We start from the raw sequence: 21605 nt of genomic DNA on the forward strand, positions 1-21605 counted from the left end.
GAAATCAGCTTAACCTTATGGGAGTTCCCTTTTATGTTATTTGTCATTTTTACCTTGCTACTTTCAATAATTTTTCTTTGTCTTTAATTTTTGCCAATTTGTTTACTGTGTCTCCGAGTGTTTCTTCTTCTGTTTATCCTGTGTGGGACTCGCTGAACTTCCTGGACTTGGGTGCCTATTTCCTTTCTCATGTTATGGAAGTTTTCAAGTATAATCTCTTCAAATATTTTCTCTGGTCCTTTCTCTCTCTCTTCTCCTCTGGGACCGCTATAATGCGAATGTTGCTGCATTTAATGTTCTCCCAGAGGTCTCTTAGGCTGTCTTCATTTCTTTTCATTCCTTTTTCGTTATTCTGTTCTGCAGCAGTGAATTCCACCATTCTGTCTTTCAGGTCACTTATCTGTTCTTCTGCCTCAGTTATTCTGCTATTGATTCCTTCTAGTGTAATTTTCATTTCAGTTATTGTATTGTTCATCTCTTTTTGTTTGCTCTTTCATTCTTCTAGGTCTTTGTAAAACATTTCTTGCATCTTCTCGATCTTTGCCTCCATTCTTTTTCCAAGGTCCTGGATCATCTTCACTATCATTATTCTGAATTCTTTTTCTGGAAGGTTGCGTATCTCCACTTCATTTAGTTGTTTTTCTGGGGTTTTATCTTGCTCTGTCATCTGGTACATAGCTCTCTGCCTTTTCATCTTGTTTATCTTTCTGTGAATGTGGTTTTTGTTCCACAGGCTGCAGGATTGTAGTTCTTGCTTCTGCTGTCTGCCCTCTGGTGGATGAGGCTCGGGTCGTAGTTACTCTTGCTTCTGGTGTCTGACCCCAGTGGGTGTGGTTTGTCCAGTTGCTTGTGTAAGCTTCCTGGTGGGTGGGACTGGTGCCTGTCTTCCGGTGGGTGGAGTTGGAGCTTGTCCCTTTGATGGGCAGGCCCACATCAGGTGGTATGTTTGGGGGTGTCTGTGGGCTTTGTGTGCCTTTAGGCAGCCTGTTGGCTGTTGGGTGGTTTGTGTTCCTGTCTTGCTTGTTGTTTGGTGTAAGCGTTCAGCACAGGTGCCTGCAGGCAGTTGGGTGGAGCCGGGTCTTGGAGTTGAGATGGAGACCTCTGGGATTCCCTGGGGCTGGGAATTCTCTGGATTTCCAGTTTCCTGGACTTGACACTCCAACCCAAGGCTCAGGACTGACCCCCGGCCTGGGAACCAAAACCCTGCAAGCCACACATTTTGATTAAAAAGGGGAAAAAAATAAAAGAAAAAAGAAGAGAAAAAGGTCAGGATGAAAACAAACAGACAAACAAAACCCAAGACAAATAGCAAAGCAAACAGCATCAACAATAATTAAAAACAAACAAAACCCAGATAAATGGTAAAAGCAAAACCGAACAAAACCGAAAAAACACACACATACAAAAAAGAAATATAAACAAAAACAGAGAAAACAAAAAACAAGAGAACAACCATACAAACAAAAGGACCCCAAAATGAAATCAAACAATTAAAAACAAAACATAAAAAAAAAGAAAAACATAATGCAAACTGAAGGTAGAAGGAAAGAAAACAAAACTCTCAAAAATGATAAAAAAATGATTAAAAAAGATAACACATAGAAGATGGGGGGAAAAAAGATAAAAACAAAATAGAACAAAGGAAAGAAAAAAACAAGGAAAAAACACAGAACAACAAAAAGGTAATATAGAAATAGAAATATAAAAAAATTTAAAAACTAAATAAAAACAAATAATAATTAAAAAAACAACAGCAGAACAGAACAAAGCATAAAAAAATTACATTTTTCTGGTGTTTCAGCTGTCCTTGCCCCAACTGTGAGTCACTGCTAACCTCCACCTCCCCAGGAGGCCCTCAAAAACTTCTAGGTAGGTCTCTAGTCCCTCTGTGGGCACTATGGGTGCATCTCAGACTCTGATGTGGCCCAACTTCCACGGGTACTAATCCCCAAAGTCCACAGCTGCTAGAGCTAGACCAGTTTCAGTTGTGGGAACACTCATTGTCCATTCAGATATTCCATAGATGCAGGGTTTACCAAGCTGATTGTGGGGTTTTAAACTGCAGCTTGTGCAGTGTCACAGAAAGATTTTCATTCCTCTTCATTAGTTGCCCTGCCCCTGGGACTCAGCTGTGGTTTTAGCTCCACCTCTGCATGTGGGCCATACACAGGAGTCTGCTCCCAAGGCTGCCCTGGAACACTCTGTTCTGCCCCGGTGAGGACAGGGCATGGAGATTGCATGACTGCCTGTGTCATAGGGTTCCTGGTGGCAGCAGGTATGCAGGAAAGCTGGTGGCCATGGATGTGAGAGATCCAGCCCTAGTGGAAGACTTTCCTATCACCTGGCAGCCAGCACGAGAAGGTCAGCCCTGGTGGGGGCTTTTCCTAGCACCTGGCAGCAAGTGAAAGAAGGCCAGCCCTAGTGGGGGCGTTTCCTAGTGCCTGGTGGGGCAGGGGGCTGACATGTGGGGAGAGAGAGGCTGCAATGGCAGCTCCACCCCCTGTGCATCACTCGACAGTGGTGCCTTGCTTCTATGGCAGTCTGGGTTTCTTCCACAAGCATTTCCAGTTGTAGATTTCCTCCCTCCTGTCCCCTCAGGCTGTCTCCTCACAGCCAACAGCTTTTCTCCCCTTGGGTTTTCTCTCTAGTCCCCACGTTCAAGCTCTCAGCCCCAGTGTGCACCGGTGGACACATGTCCCAGTCTGGGGCATGCAAGGCTGTGTCACAGACTGTCTGTGTAGGTCTCACTCTGTCCTGTCTGCCAGAGACTGTCCATTTCACCCTCCTCTGACAGCCACAGATATTCCCCTTCTGTCCCAACTGATTTCCCCATTGGTGAGGAGGCTTCCCTGAATGAGGGAACCTCTTCTCTGCTTCAGTTCCCCCCCAGGGGTACAAATCCCATCCCATTTCCTCTCCTCTTCTTTTACCCTTCTTTCTTTTGTCCTACCCATTTATGCGGGGATCTTTCTTGTCCTTTCCAGTGTCCAAGGTCTTCTGCTAGTGTTCAGGCGGTGTTCTGTGAGAATTGTTCCATCTGCAGATGTATTCTTGATGCATTTTTGTAGAGAGATGAACTCCACATTCTCCTACTCCTCCACCATCTTGGTGAAATCCAGCATAGTACTTTAATGATTGATCCTCTCACTAAGAAAACCTAAAAATGCTGGACAAAATAATTAAAACCTATTTTTAAATGCATCAATAGACTGGGAAAAAATTACAGGTAAATTCAGAAGCCTTAACATCACATAAAAGCCAGAAATATAAGCCTGTACTAATTTCAGCATTTATAATGAGTTTCAATTTTCACAAATCTTGCAAGGCATGGAGGACTTGTCAAATGTAAAAAGTCTAACAGGAGTCCACACTCCCAGTATAATCCCATAAACCTGGAACCCAAAGGCTACAAGTCATCATAAGGGTGAATTAAAAATAAGTCTGTGCTCTACCAACCTGCCTTAAACCTGGCACTGAATAGAAGGGAGAAAAACATCTCTCTTGAGAATTAGTAACTACCAGCTAGCCCTTGTGCAGATTTGCTGCACAAAATTCACACTATCTTGATGGTTCAAAAAACCTACATCCAAATATTTATTTTTTGTGTGATCCTGAGCTGGCAGTGTCCTGAGGTGCCTGGCAGTAGCAAATGGAAAACAGTCCCAAAGGAAAACATTTCAATCTAGGCATCAGAGAATTCCCACAGGTATAGGTTTAAGAAACATGAGCTTACCTAAAAAAATCACAAAACACAAGGAAACAAGACACCATGAGTGAGGTCCCATAAGGGAAAAAGTAGAGGGCATATAGTTGTTCACAAGCTGGGGCAATTTTGCCCTCCAGGAGACATTTTTGGTTGTCGCAATTGGGAGGGGAATGTGTGTGCTCTTGGCATCTAGTATGTAGAGGTCAGGGATGCTGTCAAACATCCTCTAATATGCAGGACAGCCTCTTACAATAAAGACTTATCTGGCTCAAGATGTCAATAGTGCTAACGCTGAGAAACCCTGAGATATCAGAATCATGCCTGCAAAGCTTCTATTTTGGAATCATCTGAAAAAAACATATAATAAGTATAAACTTAAGGAAAATGAAAGAAGAAATTTAAAATATGCATAAAGAGCAAGGGAATATATTATCAAGCAGATTTGAAGAATGCAATAAAATTTCTAAAAATGAATTAAGTAAAACAATTGAAATAAAAATTTCAGTGGAACAAACATTTTGAAAAATAGCTTGGAATTATCTAGTAAAATTAAAGGTATACATAACCTGTGACCCAAAAATTCCACTCCTAATACATAGCCTTAAGAAATTTATGCACATGTGTTTCAATATACATATACAATGATGTTCATGGCAGCATTGTTGAAAATAGTCTCCACAAAAAGGGGAAAGAGCTAATCCAAATATTCTTCAAAAATAGAATAAAAAATTATAATATTCTCATGAACTATACTACTTCCCAGCAGGGAAAGTTAGTGAACCACGGGTACAAACATGGATTAATTTTTAAATATTGTGTTGAATAAAAGATGCAAGACCCATAATACGGAGTGTTACATTAAAACAAACAAAAATTGCTATATCTGGTAAACTATAAAGAAAAGCAAAGAAATGATTACACTAAAGTCACAGTGATAATTATCTCTGGTGGAAGCAGTGGTGGTTGGGGATCAGAAACAGAGACACAAGGGACTTCTGGACTATTGATAATGTTCCATTTATAGGGTGATTATTTGGTATTTGTTTCATAATTAATTGTTAAGCTATACATTTATATTTTTGCACTTTTCTGAATTGTGTTACATATTCTCAATGCAAAAAAAAAGTTTAAAAAATGAAGTGGACAGGTTTAACAGCAGCTTAGACAAAGCTGAAGTGAGAATTACTATATTGGAAGACAGATCTAAAGAAATTGTCCAGAATGCAGTTCAGAGAGACAAAGAGATAAAAAGTAGGCAAGAAAGATTGCATTGGAATTCTAAAAGACATGAGACAAAAAAGGGGCAGTATTTGAAGGGGTTGATGGCTAAAAATTTCTCAGAACTGAAGAATAGATAACTGACAAAATTGGGAAGCCCAGGTAATCACAAGCAGTTTAAATAAAAAGTAATCCACACCTATAACACATCATAGTGAAACTTTCCAGAATGTCTAAAATTAAAAAAAAAAGTCCACATATGGGAATGCTCATAGCTCTTGGTACGTGGCCCAGCTTCTGTCAAAATGTCTACTGCTTATGAAATTTTGTACAAGCCTAGCCTGAAGGGTGATTACATTACACCCTCAAGTACATACAGGTCAGTCGAAGCGTACAACTCTGATGCTGAGTAGAATGCTTTGAACATTGAAACGGCCATCAGGACCAAAGGTATAGATGACGTTACCATCATCAACATCTTGACCAAATGCAGCAATGAACAGAGACAGGACATTGCCTACCAGAGGAAGACCAAAAAGGAACTTGCGTCAACACTGAAGTCAGCCTTGTCCAGCCACCTGAAGATGGTGATTTGAGGCCCATTGAAAACACATGCTCAGTATTATGCTTCTGAACTGAAAGCCTCCATGTAGGGGCTGGGGTTTGATAAGGACTGCCTCATTGAGACCATTTGCTCAAGGACCAACCAGGAGCTACAGGAAATTAACAGTCTACAAGGAAGTGTATAAGATTGATCTGGAGAAGGACATTGTTTCTGACATATCTGGTGACTTCTGCAAGCAGACGGTTGCCCATGCAAAGGGTAGAAGAGGAGAGGATGGCTCTGTCATTGATTTTGTATTGATTGACCAAGATGCCTTCGATCTCTATTGTACTAAAGAGAAGAGGGGAGGAACTGAGGTTCTCAAATGGATCAGCATCATGATCAAGTGGAGTGTGTGTCACCTCCAGAAAGTATTTGAAAGGTACAAGAATTATGGACCTTATAACATGTTAAGGAGCATCAAGAAAGAGGTCAAAGGAGACCAGGAAAATGCTTTCCTGAACCTGGCCTAGTGTATTCATAATAAGCCCCTGCATTTTGCTCCATGAAAGGCAAGGGGACTCATTATAAGGTGTTGATTAGAATCATGGTCTCCAAATTGCTGTACTACTACATCCAGCAAGACACCAAGAGTGACTACCAGAAAGTGCTCTGTACCTGTGTGATGGGGATGACTGAAGCCTGAGACTGTCTGAATGTCCAGAAGTAGTGCTTCTATGCTTCTAGCTAACAGTTCTAGAAAATCAGCTTGCTATTAACAGCCCCCTTGTGCCCATTCCCTGTGAGGATGATGTTAGTATTGCTCCCCTTGGCCCCAACCTTATTTTAGTTGCCTAAGCATTGCCTGCCTTTCCTGTCTAGTCTCTCTTTCAGCCAAAGAAATGAATATTCCAAGGAGTTGGAAGTGCAATCTATGATGTGAAACACTTTGCCTGTTGTGTACCTTGCATAAATAGATGATAAACTAAATTTTTATTTTAAAAATTAAGAGAAAAGAAAAGATATTAAAAGCAGTCAGAGAGAAAAGATATATAACCTTCAAGTAAATGACAATTACATTAACTCCTTTTTTCATCAATAGTGAAAGCTAGAGAAGCTAAAGAAAAAATAAGTCTATTCCTAGAATTATTAAACTTAGTGAAAATAACATCCATGAAAGAAAGAGATCTAAAAACATTAAATAACTCATGGATTAAAGAGTAATTATAATTGAAATTAAAAATATTTAGAAAGGCTTAGAGACAAAACACTACATGTCAAACTTGTGAAATACAATTAAAGTGGTACTTTAGAGAAAAATTATAATCTTAAATGCTTATATTAGAAAATAAAACAGAAGGGGGATCAATATGGTGGTGGAGTAGGTCGTGGAGCTCACCTCCTCCCACAAATACATCAAAAATACATCTCTGTGTGGAACAATTCTCATAGAATATCTACTGAACACAGGCAGAAGACCTCAGACTTCTGAAAGGGCAAGAAAAGCTCCATGTAACCAGGTATGACAAAAGAATAAAGAAAAAGAGAGAGAGAGAATGGAATCGGAATAGGACCTGTGCCCCTGGGAAGGAGCCATGGAAGAAGAAATGTTCCCACACCCTGGAAAGTCCCCTCACTGGCGGGGAGACAAGCCAGGATAGAGGGGGAATTTTGGAGCCTTGGAGGAGAGCATGACAACCAGTCTGTGGAAGGCAAAACAGAGAGAGACCTTCACAGATGGTCGATACCACCACTGTGCACTCCCCAGCCTGAGACGCTTGTCCCCGGTGTGGTTGGGGGCTGGGTGCTAAAGCGTGGGCTTCAGAGGTCAACTTGGGGAGAGAACTGGGATTGGCTGAGTGGAGACAGCCTGAAGGGGCTGGAGCAGGGTGTGGCTGCAACTGAGGGTATATGCAGAAGAAGCCTGAGCCAGCCAGAGTGGCAAGGCACCATTGTTGGGGGGTGCTCAAGGAGAGGGGTGGGACCACATAGGAAATTCTTTCCCCATTCAGGCTGTCAGGTAACAGGACGGCCTATACAAGCTCTGGGGGTGGGCGTGAGCCCCCACTGCCATCATGGGCTTCGGAGGTGGGTGTGGGTTCCTGCCACTTCTGAGAGAATCGGGAGTGAGTGCCAATCACTGTCCCCACCCTGTCATGGGTCCAGGGAGTGTGCTCAGACTGCTGCCACTGCTGAGAGACCCATGAGCAAGAGTCAATTGCTGCCCCTGCTGTTGCAGCCCCTGGGAGTATGCATGAGCCACCACATCTGCACACCCCCTATCAAGGGGATAACAGCCAGGACATGCTGAGGAAAGAGGTGGAAGGCATCCAAACTAAAAGCAGCTCTCATGCCAAAAATATTAAACCCACACAAGTTACACAGGGATGCTCCCACGTATATCTAGCCTTCCAAGACTACAGTAGATAACTGTTTCTCCTAAACTCACGGAGTAAGGGAAATGGAAGTAAAATGAAGAAGCAGAGAAACCACTCCCACTTAAAATACCAAGAGAATTTCCCTGAAGGAACAAACAATGAGACAGACCTCTTCAGTCTAATAGACACCGAGTCAAAAAGGGGTAATGAAAACACTGACGGAATTAATAAAGGCTATCAACAGAAATGCAGAGTACTGTAAAAAGGAATGAGAAAATATAAGGAGGAGGCAAGAAAAATTAGAAAATTCATTTGCTGAGACAAAAGCTGAACTAAAGGCAATGAATAGCAGAATGAATAATGCAGAAGAATGAAGAAGTGATCTGGAAGATAGGATAATGGAAATCACCCAATCAGAACAGCAGACAGAAAGACAAATGAAGAAATATGAAAGCCATATATGAGACCTATGGGATAATATAACAAGCCAATCTACACATAATAGGCATTCCAGAAGGAGAAGAAAGAGAAAAGGGGATTGAAAATGTATTTGAAGAAATTATAGCTGAAAATTTCCCAAACCTAAAGAAGCAAACAGATATCCAGACACAAGAAGCACAGAGAATCCCAAACAAGATGAACCCAAAGAGACCTACACCAAGACACATTATACTCAAAATGACAAAAGTTAACAAGTTTTAAAAGGGAATAATCTGCAACCTAGAATACTCTACCCAGCAAGATTATCATTTAGAATAGAAGGAGAGATAAAGAATTTCTCAGACAAGCAAAAACTAAAAGAATACAGCAATACTAAACCTATCTTACAAGAAATAGTGAAAGGTCTTCTCTAAATAGAAAAGAAGGAAGAAGAAATGGGAAATCACAATTGGAAAGTAAATCACTTAAATAAGCCAGTATACAGATCAAAAAGGAAAAAAGAAATCCATCTGTGAAAACAATGATAAACACAAGGAACAGCAAAAGGATAAACATGAAGATGTAAAAAAGGACATCAAAATCATAAAGTGTGGGGGAGGAGAGTAAAAAATGTAGATTCTTATTATCTTTTTTTAGAATTTGTTTGAGCCTACATAACTATCAGTCTAAAGGAAGCAGATATAGGAAGGGGTTGACATACTTGAAAAAAGGGGTAATCACAAATCAAAAACATAAAATAGATGCACAGAAAACAGAAAGAAGAGAACACAACATAAAATAAAAGGAAATCATCAAACCACAAAAAGAAAAAGAAAGGAACAAAGGAGAAACAGAATCAACAGGAAAACAGGTTTAAAATGGCAATAAAGAGAGGGGGAAGGGCTTCCCTGGTGGCACAGTGGTTGAGAGTCTGCCTGCCGATGCAGGGGACACGGGTTCGTGCCCCGGTCCGGGAAGATCCCACATGCCGTGGAGCAGCTGGGCCCGTAAGCCATGGCCGCTGAGCCTGCGCGTCTGGAGCCTGTGCTCCGCAACGGGAGAGGCCACAACAGTGAGAGGCCTGCATACTGAAAAGAAAAAAAAAAGAGAGAGAGGGGGAAGATGGCGGAAGAGTAAGACACGGAGATCACCTTCCTCCCCACAGATACATCAGAAATACATCTACATGTGGAACAACTCCTAAAGAACACCCACTGAACGCTGGCAGAAGACCTCAGGCCTCCCAAAAGGCAACAAACTCCCCACATACCTGGGTAGGGCAAAAGAAAAAATAATAAACAGAGACAAAAGAATAGGGATGGGACCTGCACCAGTAGGACGGAGCTGTGAAGGAGGAAAGGTTCCCACACACTAGGAAGCTCCTTCGCGGGCGGAGACTGTGGGTGGGGGGGGGGAAGCTTCGGAGCCGCGGAGAAGAGCACAGCAACAGGGGTGCAGAGGGCTAAGTAGAGAGACTCCCGCACAGAGGATCGGTGCCAACCAGCACTCACCAGGCCGAGAGGCTTGTCTGCTCACCAGCCGCGGCAGGCGGGGCTGGGAGCTGAGGCTCGGACTTCGGTCGGATCGCAGGGAGAGGACTGGCGGCGTGAACACAGCCTGAAGGGGCTAGTGCACCACGGCTAGCCGAGATGGAGTCCAGGAAAAAGTCTGGACCTGCCAAAGAGGCAAGAGACTTTTTCTTCCCTCTTTGTTTCCTGGTGCGCGAGGAGAGGGGATTAAGAGTGCTGCTTAAAGGAGCTCCGAAGACGGGCGTGAGCCGCGGCTATCAGCGCAGACCCCAGAGACAGGCATGAGATGCTAAGGCCACTGCTGCTGCCACCAAGAAGCCTCTGTGTGAGCACAGGTCACTATCCACACCTCCCCTCCCGGGAGCCTGTGCAGCCCGCCACTGCCAGGGTCCCGTGATCCAGGGACAACTTCCCTGGGAGAACACATGGCGTGCCTGAGGCTGGTGCAACATCACGCTGGCCTCTGCCTCCGCAGGCTCGCCCCACATCTCTACCATCCCTCCCCCCGGCCTGAGTGAGCCAGAGCCCCCGAATCAGCTGCTTCTTTAACCCCGTCCTGTCTGAGCGAAGAACAGATGCCCTCCATGACCTACATGCACAGGCGAGGCCAAATCCAAAGCTGAACCACGGGAGCTGTGTGAACAAAGAAGAGAAAGGGAAATTTCTCCCAGCAGCCTCAGAAGTAGCAGATTAAAGCTCCACAATCAACTTTATGTACCCTGCATCAGTGGAAAACCTGAATAGGCAATGAATCATCCCAAATTGAGGAGGTAGACTTTGAGAGTAAAATATATTATTTTTTCCCCTTTTCCTCTTTTTGTGAGCGTGCATATGTATGCTTCTGTGTGAGATTTTGTCTTTATAGCTTTGCTTTCACCATTTGTCCTAGGGTTCTGTCCATCTGTTTTTTGTTTGTTTGTTTTACTTAAAAAATTTTTTTTTCTTAATAATTATTTTTTAACTATTTTATTTTATTTTATCTTACTTTATTTTATTTTATTTTATCCTCATTCTTTCTACTTTTTCTCCCTTTTATTCTGAGCCATGTGGATGAAAGGCTCTTGGCGCTGCAGCCAGGAGTCAGTGCTGTGCCTCTGAGGTGGGAGAGCCAACTTCAGGACACTGGTCCACAAGAAACCTCCCAGCTCCACGTAATATCAAACAGCGAAAATCTCCCAGAGATCTCCATCTCAACACCAACACCCAGCTTCACTCAACAACCAGCAAGCTACAGTGCTGGACACCCTACACCAAACAACTAGCAAGACAGGAACACAATCTCATGCATTAGCAGAGAGGCTGCCTAAAATCATAATAAGGCCACAGACAGCCCAAAACACCACCAGACATGGACCTGCCCACCAGAAAGACAAGATCCAGCCTTATCCATCAGAACACAGGCACTACTCCCCCCCACCAGGAAGCCTACACAGCCCAATGAACCAACTTTAGCCACTGGGGACAGACACCAAAAACAATGGGAACTACGAACCTGCAGCCTGCAAAAAGGAGACCCCAAACACAGTAAGATAAGCAAAATGAGAAAACAGAAAAACACACAGCAGATGAAGGAGCAAGATTAAAACCCATCAGACCTAACAAATGAAGAGGAATAGGCAGTCTACCTGAAAAAGATTTCAGAATAATGATAATAAAGATGATCCAAAAGCTTGGAAATAGAATACAGAAAATGCAAGAAACATTTAACAAGGACCTAGAAGAACTAAAGAGGAAACAAGCAATGATGAACAACACAATAAATGAAATTAAAAATACTCTAGAAGGAATCAATAGCAGAATAACTGAGGCAGAAGAACAGATAAGTGACCTGGAAGATAAAATAGTGGAAATAACTACTGCAGAGCAGAATAAAGAAAAAAGAATGAAAAGAACTGAGGACAGCCTCAGGGACCTCTGGGACAACATTAAATGCACCAATATTCGAATTATAGGGGTCCCAGAAGAAGAAGAGAAAAAGAAAGGGAGTGAGAAAATATTTGAAGAGATTATAGTTGAAAACTTCCCTAATATGGGAAAGGAAATAGTTAATCAACTCCAAGAAGCACAGAGAGTCCCATTCAGGATAAATCCAAGGAGAAACACACCAAGACACATATTAAACTGACAAAAATTAAATACAAAGAAAACATATTAAAAGCAACAAGGGAAAAACAACAAATAACATACAAGGGAATCCCCATAAGGTTAACAGCTGATCTTTCAGCAGAAACTCTGCAAGCCAGAAGGGAGTGGCAGGACATATTTAAAGTGATGAAGGAGAAAAACCTAAAACCAAGATTACTCTACCCAGCAAGGATCTCATTCAGATTTGATGGAGAAATTAAAACCTTTACAGACAAGCAAAAGCTGAGAGAGTTCAATACCACCAAACTAGCTTTAGAACAAATGCTAAAGGAAATTCTCTAGGCAAGAAACACAAGAGAAGGAAAAGACCTACAATAACAAACCCAAAACAATTAAGAAAATGAGAATAGGAACATACATATCAATAATTACCTTAAATGTAAATGGATTAAGTGTTCCTACCGAAAGACACAGACTGGCTGAATGGATACAAAAACAAGACACATATATATGCTGTCTACAAGAGATCCACTTCAGACTTAGGGACACATACAGACTGAAAGTGAGGGGATGGAAAAAGATATTCCATGCAAATGGAAATCAAAAGAAAGCTGGAGTAGCAATTCTCATATCAGACAAAATCGACTTTAAAATAAAGACTATTAGAAGAGACAAAGAAGGACACTACATAATGATCAAAGGATCGATCCAAGAAGAAGATATAACAATTGTAAATATTTATGCACCCAACATAGGAGCACCTCAATACATAAGGCAAATACAGCCATAAAAGGGGAAATCGACAGTAACACATTCATAGTAGGGGACTTTAACACCCCACTTTCACCCATGGACAGATCATCCAAAATGAAAATAAATAAGGAAACACAAGCTTTAAATGATACATTAAACAAGATGGACTTAATTGATATTTATAGGACATTCCATCCAGAAACAACAGAATACACATTTTTCTCGAGTGTTCATGGAACATTCTCCAGGATAGATCATATCTTGGGTAACAAATCAAGCCTTGGTAAATTTAAGAAAATTGAAATTGTATCAAGTATCTTTTCCGACCACAACGCTATGACACTAGATATCAATTACAGGAAAAGATCTGCAAAAAATACAAACACATGGAGGCTAAACAATACACTACTTAATAATGAATTGATCACTGAAGAAATCAAAGAGGAAATAAAAAAAAAACCTAGAAACAAATGACAATGGAGACACGATGACCCAAAACCTATGGGATGCAGCAAAAGCAGTTCTAAGAGGGAAGTTTATAGCTATACAAGCCTACCTTAAGAAACAGGAAACATCTCGAATAAACAACCTAACCTTGACCTAAAGCAATTAGAGAAAGAAGAACAAAATACCCCCAAAGTTAGCAGAAGGAAAGAAATCATAAAGATCAGATCAGAAATAAATGAAAAAGAAATGAAGGAAATGATAGCAAAGATCAATAAAACTAAAAGCTTGTTCTTTGAGAAGATAAACAAAATCGATAAACCATTAGCCAGACTCATCAAGAAAAAAAGAGAGAAGACTCAAATCAATAGAATTAGAAATGAAAAAGGAGAGGTAACAACTGACACTGCAGAAATACAAAAGATCATGAGAGATTACTACAAGCAACTCTATGCCAATAAGATCAACAACCTGGAAGAAACACACAAATTCTTAGAAATGCACAACCTGCTGAGACTGAACCAGGAAGAAATAGAAAATATGAACAGACCAATCACAAGCATTGAAATTGAGACTGTGATTAAAAATCTTCCAACAAACAAAAGCCCAGGACCAGATGGCTTCACAGGTGAGTTCTATCAAACATTCAGAGAAGAGCTAACACCTATCCTTCTCAAACTCTTCCAAAATATAGCAGAGGGAGGAACACTCCCATACTCATTCTAGGAGGCCACCATCACCCTGATACCAAAACCAGAAAAAGATGTCACAAAGAAAGAAAACTACAGGCCAATATCACTGATGAACATAGATGCAAAAATCCTCAACAAAATACTAGCAAACAGAATCCAACAGCACATTAAAAGGATCATACACCATGATCAAGTGGGGTTTATCCCAGGAATGCAAGGATTCTTCAATGTACACAAATCAATCAACGTGATACACCATATCAACAAACTGAAGGAGAAAAACCATATGATCATCTCAATAGATGCAGAGAAAGTTTTCGACAAAATTCAACACCCATTTATGATAAAAAACCCTCCAGAAAGTAGGCATAGAGGGAACTTTCCTCAACATAATAAAGGCCATATATGACAAACCCACAGCCAACATCTTCCTTAATGGTGAAAAACTGAAACCATTTCCACTAAGATCAGGAGCAAGACAAGGTTGCCCACTCTCACTACTCTTATTCAACATAGTTTTGGAAGTTTTAGCCACAGCAATCAGAGAAGAAAAAGAAATAAAAGGAATCCAAATCAGAAAAGAAGTAAAGCTTTCACTGTCTGCAGATGACATGATACTATACATAGAGAATCCCAAAGATACTACCAGAAAACTACTAGAGCTAATCAATGAATTTGGTAAAGTAGCAGGATACAAAATTAATGCACAGAAATCTCTGGCATTCCTATACACTAATGATGAAAAATCTGAAAATGAAATCAAGAAAACACTCCCATTTACCATTGCAAAAAAAAGAATAAAATATCTAGGAATAAACCTACCTAAGGAGACAAAAGACCTGTATGCAGAAAATTATAAGACACTTATGAAAGAAATTAAAGATGATACAAATAGATGGAGAGATATACCATGTTCTTAGATTGGAAGAATCAACATTGTGAAAATACTCTACTACCCAAAGCAATCTACAGATGCAATGCAATCCCTATCAAACTACCACTGGCATTTTTCACAGAACTAGAGCAAAAAATTTCACAATTTGTATGGAAAGACAAAAGACCCCGAATAGCCCAAGCAATCTTGAGAACGAAAAATGGAGCTGGAGGAATCAGGCTCCCTGACTTCAGACTATACTACAAAGCTACAGTAATTTAGACAGTATGGTATTGGCACTAAAACAGAAATATAGATCAATGGAACAGGATAGAAAGCCCAGAGATAAACCCACACACATACGGTCACCTTATCTTTGATCAAGGAGGCAAGAATATACAGTGGAGAAAAGACAGTCTCTTCAATAAGTGGTGCCGGGAAAACTGGACAGGTACATGTAAAAGTATGAGATTAGAACACTTCCTAACACTATACACAAAAATAAGCTCAAAATGGATTAAAGATCTAAATGTAAGGCCAGAAACTGTTAAACTCTTAGAGGAAAACATAGGCAGAACACTCTATGACATAAACCACAGCAAGATCCTTTTTGGCCCACCTCCTACATTAATGGAAATAAAAACAAAAATAAACAAATGGGACCTAATGAAACTTCAAAGCTTTTGCACAGCAAAGGAAACCATAAACAAGACTAAAAGAAAACCTCAGAATGGGAGAAAATATTTGCAAATGAAGCAACTGACAAAGGATTAATCTCTAAAATTTACAAGCAGCTCGTGCAGCTCGATATTAAAAAAACAACCCAATCCAAAAATGGCCAGAAGACCTAAATAGACATTTCTCCAAAGAACATATGCAGATTGCCAGCAAACACATGAAAGAATGCTCAACATCATTAATCATTAGAGAAATGCACATAAAAACTACAATGAGATATCATCTCACACCAGTCAGAATGGCCATCATCAAAAAATCTAGAAACAATAAATGCTGGAGGTGTGGAGAAAAGGGAACACTCTTGCACTGCTGGTGGGAATGTAAATTGATACAGCCACTATGGAAAACAGTATGGAGGTTCCTTAAAAAGCTACAAATAGAACTACCATACGACCCAGCAATCCCACGACTGGGCATATACCCTGAGAAAACCGTAATTCAAAAAGAGTCATGTACCAAAATATTCATTGCAGCTCTATTTACAATAGCAAGGAGATGGAAGCAACATAAGTGTCCATCATCGGATGAATGGATAAGGAAGATGTGGCACATATATACAATGGAATATTACTCAGCCATAAAAAGAAACGAAATTGAGTTATTTGTAGTGACGTGGATGGACCTAGAGTCTGTCATACAGAGTGAAGTAAGTCAGAAAGAGAAAAACAAATACTGTATGCTAACACATATATATGGCGTCTAAGGAGAAAAAAAAAAGGTCATGAAGAACCTAGGGGTAAGACGGGAATAAAGACACAGACCTACTAGAGAATGGACTTGAGGATATACACTGTGGTAGTGGTTGTGGTAGTATACACTACCAAACGTAAAATGGATAGCTAGTGGAAAGCAGCCGCATGGCAAAGGGAGATCAGCTCAGTGCTTTGTGACCACCTAGAGGGGTGGGATAGGGAGGGTGTGAGGGAGGGAGACACAAGAGGGAAGAGATATGGGAACATATGTATATGTATAACTGATTCACTTTATTATAACGCAGAAACTAACAAACCATTGTAAAGCAATTATATTACAATAAAGATGTTAAAGATAAATAAATAAAATAAAATGGCAATAAATACATGTTTGTCAATAATTACCTTAAATGTCAACAGACTAAGTACTCTAATCAAAAGACGTGGACTGGCAGACTGGAAAGAAAAACAAGAGCCTACAATATGCTGCCTATAAGAGACCCACTTTAGGGCAAAGGAGACACATAGATTGAAAGTGAGGGGATAAAAAAAGATATTTCATGGAAATAGAAATGACAAGAAAGCAGGGTTCACAATACACATATTAGACAAAATAGACTTTAAAACAAAGGCCATAAAGAAAGATAAAGAAGGACACTATATATTGATAAAAGGATCAATACAAAAAGAGGATTTTACACTCATCAACATATATGCACCTAATATAGGAGTGCCCAAGTACATTTAAAAAAATGCTAACATACATAAAAGAAGAAAATGACAGGAATGCAATAATAGTAGGAGATTTAACACCCCACTCACATCAATGGACAGATCTTCGAGACAGAAAATCAGTAAGGCAACAGAGATCCTAAATGGTACAATAGAACAGTTAGATTTAATTGATATTTTCAGGATATTACGTCAAAGAAAGAAAAAGCAGAATACACATTCTTTTCAAGTGCACATGGAACATTCTCTAGGATTGACCACTAGAGGATTGAATCAATCAACTAGGATTGATTGATTGTACTAGGGCACAAAACAAACCTCAACAAATTTAAGAGTATAGAAATTATTTCAAGCCTCTCTTCTGAGCACAATGGCATGAAACTAGAAATCAATCACAGAAAAAGAAATGAGAAAAAAAAGATTGCTTGGAGACTAAATAACATGCTACTAAAAAACCAATGGGTCAATGAGGAAAGCAAAAAGGAAATTAAAAAATACCTTGAGACAAATGACAATGAAAGCACAACAATAAAAAATCTATGGGGTGCAGCAAAAGCAGGTATTAGAGGAAAGTTCATAGAGATACAGGCTTTCCTCAAAAAACAAGAAAAATCTCAAATAAACAACCTAACCTACCACCTAAAAGAATTAGAAAAAGAAAAATAAACAAAACTTAAAGTCAGCAGAATGAAGGAAATAATAAAGATAAGAGAGGAAATATATAAAATAGAGATTCAAAAAAAAATAGAAAAAATCAATAAAACCAAGAGCTGGTTCTTTGAAAGAGTAGAAAAAATTGACAAACCTCTAGCTAGGCTCACCAAGAAGAAAAGGCAGAGAACACAAACAAAATGAGAAATGAAAATGGAGAAATATCAACTGATACTGCAGAAATACAAAACACCATAAGAGGATATTATGAATAATTATTTGCCAACAAATTCAACAGCCTAGAAGAAATGGACAACTTTCTAGAAACATACAGCCCACCAGACTGAATCAGGAAGAAATAGATAATTTGAACAGACCAACCACTAGAAATGAAATAGAATCTGTAATTTAAAAACTCCTTACAAACAAAAGTCCAGGACCAGTTGTCTTCACAGGGGAATTCTACCAAACACACAAAGAAGAACTTATACTAATCTTTCTCAATCTCTTCCAAACTCAAACTCAACCATCATGCTGACACCAAAACTAGGCAAAGATACCACCAAAAAAGAAAATTACAGGCCAATATCTTTGATGAATATAGACACAAAAATTCTCAATAAAATATTAGCAAGCTGAATCCAACAACACATAAAAACGGTCATATAACATGACCAAATGGGATTCATCCCAAGTTCATGAGGATGGTTCAACATACACAAATCAATCAATGTGATATACCACTTAAACAAAAGAAAAGACAAAAACCACATGATCATCTCAATAGATGCAGAAAAAGGATTTGACAAAATTCAACATCCATTCATGATAAAAACTCTTACCAAAGTGGGTATAGAGGGAACATATCTCAACATAATAAAAGCTATTTATAACACAAACACATGGAGGATAAACATGTTATTAAATAATGAATGGATCCCTGAAGAAATCAAAGAGGAAATCGAAAAATACCTAGACACAAATGACAAATAACATGACAATCCAAAACCTAGGGGATGCAGCAAAAGCAGTTCTAAGGGGGAAGTTTATAGCAATACAATCCTACCTCAAGAAACAAGAAAAATCTCAAATAACAACCTATCCTTACACCTAAAGAAACTAGAGAAAGAAGAAGAAACAAAACCCAAAGTTAGCAGAAGAATAAAAATCATAAAGAAGAGCAGAAACAAATGAAATAGAGATGAAGAAAACAATAGCAAAGATCAATGAAATTAAAAGCTGGTTCTTTGAGAAGATAAACAAAATTGATAAAACTTTAGCCAGACTCATCAAGAAAAAAAGGGAGAGGATTCAAATCAATAAAAGGAGAAAGGAAAAAGGAGAAGTTACAATGGACACCACAGAAATACAAAGGGTCATAAGAGATTACTACAAGCAACTATATGTCAACAAAATGAACAACCTAGAAGTGGAAAAATTCTTAGAAGGATATAACCTTCCAAGACTGAACAAGGAAGAAACAGAAAGTATGAATAGACCAATCACAAGTAATGAAATTGAAACTGTGATTAAAAATCTTCCACCAAACAAAAGTCCAGGGCCAGATGGCTTCACAGGCAAATTCTATCAAACATTCAGAGAAGAGCTAACACCTATCCTTCTCAAACCCTTCCAAATAATTGCAGATGGAGGAACACTCCCAAACTCATTCTAGAGGCCACCATCACCCTGATACCAAAACCAGACAAAGATATTACAAAAAAAGAAAATTACAGGCCAATATCATTGATGAACATAGACGGAAAAATCCTCAACAAAATACTAGGAAACCAAATCCAACAACACATTAAAAGGATCATACACCATGATCAAGTGGGATTTATCCCAGAGATGCAAGGAGTCTTCAATATATGCAAATCAATCAATGTGATACACCATATTAACAAATTGAAGAATAAAATCCATATGATCATCTCAATAGATGCAGAAAAAGCATTCGACAAAATTCAACACCCATTTATGATAAAAAACTCTCCAGAAAGTGGGCATAGAGGGAACCTACCTCAACATAATAAAGGCCATATATGACAAACCCACAGCCAACATCATTCTCAATGGTGAAAAGCTGAAAGCATTTCCTCTAAAATCAGGAACAAGACAAGGGTGCCCACTCTCACCATTATTATTCAACCTAGTTTTGGAAGTCCTAACCATGGCAATCAGAGAAGAAAAGAAATAAAAGGAATCCAAATTGGCAGTGAAGAAGTAAAACTGTCACTGTTTGCAGATGACATGATACTACACATAGAAAATCCTAAAGATTCCACCAGACAACTACTAGAGCTAATCAACAAATTTAATAAAGTCACAGGATACGCTGTTAATACACAGAAATCTCTTTCATTCCTATACATTAACAACAAAAGATCAGAAGGAGAAATTAAGGAAACAATCCCATTTACCATTGCAACAAAAAGGAATAAAATACCTAGGAAAAAACCTACATAAGGAGGCAAAGGCCTGTATGAGAAAACTATAAGATACTGATGAAAGAAATCAAAGACTACACCAACAGGTGGAGAGCTATACCATGTTCCTGGATTGGAAGAATCAATACTGTGAAAATGACTACACTATCCAAAGCAATCTACCGATTCAATGCAATCACTATAAAATGACCAATGGCATTTTTCACAGAACTAGAACAAAAAATTTTACAATTTTTATGGAAACACAAAAGACCCTGAATAGCCAAAGCAATCTTGAGAAATAAAAACAGAGCCAGTGGAAGCAGGCTCCCTGACTTCAGACTATACTACAAAGCTACAGTAATCAAGACAGTATGGTACTGGCACAAAAACAGAAATATAGATCAATGGAACAGGATAGAAAGTTCAGAGATAAACCCATGCACCTATGGCCACCTAATCTATGACAAAGGAAGCCTGAATATACAATTGAGCAAAGAGAGCCTCTTCAATAAGTGGTGCTGGGAAAACTGGACAGCTACATGTAAAAGAATGAAATTAGAACACTCCCTAACACCATGCAAAAAAATAAACTCAAAATAGATTAAAGACCTAAATGTAAGGCCAGACACTATAAAACTCTTAGAGGAAAACATAAGCAGAACACTCTTTGACATAAATCTGATCTTTTTTGAGCAAGATCTTTTTTGACCCCCCCTCCTAGAGTAATGAGAATAAAAACAAAAATAAACAAATGCGACCTAATTAAACTAAAAGCTTTTGCACAGCAAAGGAAGCCATAAACAAGACAAAAAGACAGCCCTCAGAATGGCAGAAAATATGAAGCAACTGACAAAGGGTTAATCTCCAAAATATACAAGCAGCTCATGCAGCTCAATAGCAAAAAGACAAGCAAGCCAATCAAAAAAATGGGCAGAAGACCTAAATAGACACTTCTGCAAAGAAGACATACAGTTGGCAAAAAAACATATGAAATGATATTCAACATCACTAATTATTAGAGAAATGCAAATCAAAACTACAATGAGGTATCACCTCACACTGGTCCGAATGGCCATCATCAAACCTTCTACAAACAATAAGTACTGGAGAGGGTGTGGAGAAAAGGGAACCCTCTTGCACTGTTGGTGGGAATGTAAATTGATACAGCTACTATGGAGAACAGTATGCAGCCACTATGGAGAACAGTATGTAGCCACTATGGAGAATAGTATATAGGTTCCTTAAAAAACTAGAACTACCGTGTGATCCAGCAATCCCACTACTGGGATTTCCCACCCAGGGAAAACCATAATTCAAAAAGACACATGCACCCCAATGTTCATTGCAGCACTCTTTACAATAGCCAAGACATGGAAACAATCTAAATGTCCATCAACAGAGGAATGGATAAAGAAGATGTGGTACGTATATACAATGGAATGTTACTGAGTCATAAAAAGGAATGGAATTGAGTCATTTGTAGAGATGTGGATGGACCTAGAGACTGTCATACAGAGTGAAGTAAGTCAAGAGAAAAAGAAATATATTCGCACATATATGTGGAGTCTGAAAAAATTGGTATAGACAATCTTATTTACAAAGCAGAAATAGAGACACAGATATAGAGAACAAACATATGGATGCCAAGGGGGGAAGGGGGGTGGGTGGGATGAACTGGGAGATTGAGATTGACATATATGCACTATTGATACTATGT

At 39.4% G+C, this 21605-nt stretch overlaps 1 pseudogene; it reads left to right on the forward strand.

The window, feature by feature from the left end:
* Positions 1-507: 507 nt before the first annotated feature.
* Positions 508-6544, forward strand: LOC149750473 (annexin A2 pseudogene; annotated as a pseudogene).
* The last annotated feature ends 15061 nt before the right edge of the window (positions 6545-21605 follow it).

Source organism: Delphinapterus leucas, chromosome 1, assembly GCF_059928025.1.
Source record: "Delphinapterus leucas isolate spDelLeu-1000000601 "Yukka" chromosome 1, BTC_Dleu_Yukka2, whole genome shotgun sequence".
Lineage (NCBI taxonomy): Eukaryota > Metazoa > Chordata > Mammalia > Artiodactyla > Monodontidae > Delphinapterus > Delphinapterus leucas.